The 2,626-nt window shown below is 47.0% G+C and overlaps 1 pseudogene; it reads right to left on the reverse strand.

Moving 5' to 3' along the window:
- Positions 1-1,183: 1,183 nt before the first annotated feature.
- LOC106314362 lies at positions 1,184-2,197 on the reverse strand (annotated as a pseudogene).
- Between the last annotated feature and the right edge of the window lie 429 nt (positions 2,198-2,626).

The following is a 2,626-nucleotide window of genomic DNA, read 5'->3' on the forward strand; positions in this document are numbered from 1 at the left end:
GGAGGGTGCATTGGAATCCTCGTACGTGATCGTGGCGGTGGCGAGCAAGGTCTGGGTAGAGCTCATGTGTTGTATGGCACAGAGGAGCTATCCCTATGGTGTGTAGCGTCTCAAACACGTCCTCGTCGATCCCAAGATCAGCCAGAGTCTCCGCGTGGCAGAAACGAGTGGGTATCATGTCAACCCGGAGGAGGGCGTTGTAACGCGCTGCTGTTCCCTTATCCCATCCCTCGCAGTTGAAGTCCAAGAGCAATGGGCTGTCGAGATCAATCGGTTCTCCCTCTTGTTCACGGGGCCATGGGTAGGTCGCGGAGGTTTGTTGTTGTGCTTGCGGGGGTGGCGTACTGCTCGGCAGGTCGCTCGCGTTCTCTTGGCTGATCGCTTATTGCGTGCCATCTGCAAAGCAAACAAAATAAAGCTTTAGTTCTGGTATGTCGCACAGAAGAAATGGAATAGAACAATTTCAATCTCTCCTTATGCAAACCGCAAATTGCCTTGACACGACAACCAACAAATCGAAACTCAACCCAATAACTCCATTCAACTATCCACAAACCGAATCCAAACAGTCCTATCAATCGCAAATCGCAAATATGAAATGAATTATGAGTTCATCTTCTAAATCAACCCTAACAGCAAAAGGGAAAATCGAAATCAAGTAGTTAAAAAAGAATCGATCTATGAAACGGTTAGAATGATGAACTTTGCAAACCGAGTTTTGCGATTTGGATGGGGATTGTCGAGCCTTTTACCTGTTGAAAATGGTGAAATGGACTGCAAAAACAGAAAGAACTCGAAATTCCAAATGAGTGAGAAGCAAAAACCACTTAAAATGGATGAAGATCTGAGCTTTGGTGGTTGCTTAAAAATCGCAAGGGTTGGGGAACAGTGTACGGCAGAGTGAAAGGGGAAAGTGGAAGGGTGGGGCCTTAAATAGGCAAAGCCCTAACTGCCCTTTTTTTTCGTTCAGAACACTTACCTGGAACAGGCAATGGAATGTTCTACCAGAAGAACAGTCCTTTAGTAGTTCTGACTGAAGTGTCTGATTTTTCTTGTTTTCGACATACAAAATAAATCTGAAAAGAAATAAAATAGACTATAGAAAACAATATACACACTAATCAGTAGGTTGCCTCCCACCAAGCACTTGGTTAAAGTCATTAGCTTGACTTGGATCAGCCGATCAGGCTGATGGGGGATCGCTTAGGGGAATTTCTTCGCCCTCTGCGATAGTGGAGTCAGCAAGGTAATGCTTTAAGCGCTGCCCGTTCACTACGAACTCGTCTCCTTTTCTGTCCAGTAACACAACAACTCCGTAGGGTCGAACTTCCTTAACAGTGAAGGGTCCGGACCATCTAGACTTCAGCTTGCCTGGGAACAACCTCAGCCTTGAATTGAAAAGCAAGACCTTATCGTTGGGTTTGAAACGTCTGGCAATGATTCGCTTGTCATGGTAGGCCTTGGTCTTTTCCTTATAAATTTTGGAGCTTTCATAGACGAGGTGCCTTATCTCTTCCAGCTCATGGATTTGGATCATGCGCCTCTCAGTTGCTGGCTTGATGTCGAAATTCAGTAACTTGACTTCCCATGCAGCCTTGTATTTGAGTTCGACAGGAAGGTGACACGCCTTACCATAGACCAGGTGATAGGGGGTGGTCCCTAGCGGCGTTTTGTAGGCCGTTCTGTAGGCCCATAGGGCATCGTCCAGCTTAAGTGACCAGTCCTTTCATGAGGTGTTGACAGTTTTCTGGAGAATGCTCTTGATCTCTCTGTTGGAAACCTCAACCTGTCCACTCGTTTGTGGATGATAAGCAGTCGCCACCTTGTGCCTTACTCCATTCTTCTTTAAGAGGCCCTGAAATGCCTTGTTGATGAAGTATGTTCCACCATCGCTAATGACCACTCGAGGCACTCCAAATCTCGGAAAGATGATGGAGCTGAACATCTTAGTCGCCACTTTTGCATCATTAGTGGGACTCGCCATCGCTTCTACCCACTTAGATACATAGTCAACGGCAACGAGGATGTACTCGTTCTTGAAGGATGGAGGGAATGGGCCCATGAAATCGTCTCCCCAACAGTCGAACACCTCAACCTCAAGAATGTAATTCTGAGGCATCTCATTCCTCTTGCTGATGTTCCCAAGTCGCTGGCATGCATCGCATCTGGCTATGTAGGCGTGAGCATCCCTGAACATAGTTGGCCACCAGAAACCCGCTTGAAGGATTTTGGAAACCGTTTTGAATGTAGCGAAGTGGCATGCGTAAGAAGAACCATTGCAATGATGTAGTATTCCTGGGATGTCTGCCTCTGGAACACACCTTCTGAACAAGCCATCCTTGCAATGTCTGTACAAGTACAGTTCATCCCAAACATAACGCCTCGCGTCCCTTAAAAATTTCCTCTTGTCGTTTCCAGTGAACTTAAGAGGTTGCTTTTCAGCAGCAAGAAAATTCGCAATCTCAGCAAACCACGGGAGGTGAGAGTACTGCTTTTGGATCGCGGCGACTGGCTGTTCCGCGATGCGAGAACAGTCGGGTATCATTCCCAGAGGTTGTTCCGCGAAACGCAGACCAATCGCGTTGACGTGTTCCACTGGGTGTTCTTCATCAAGAGTTGTGTCGTC

This window comes from Brassica oleracea, chromosome C9 (genome assembly GCF_000695525.1).
Source record: "Brassica oleracea var. oleracea cultivar TO1000 chromosome C9, BOL, whole genome shotgun sequence".
Lineage (NCBI taxonomy): Eukaryota > Viridiplantae > Streptophyta > Magnoliopsida > Brassicales > Brassicaceae > Brassica > Brassica oleracea.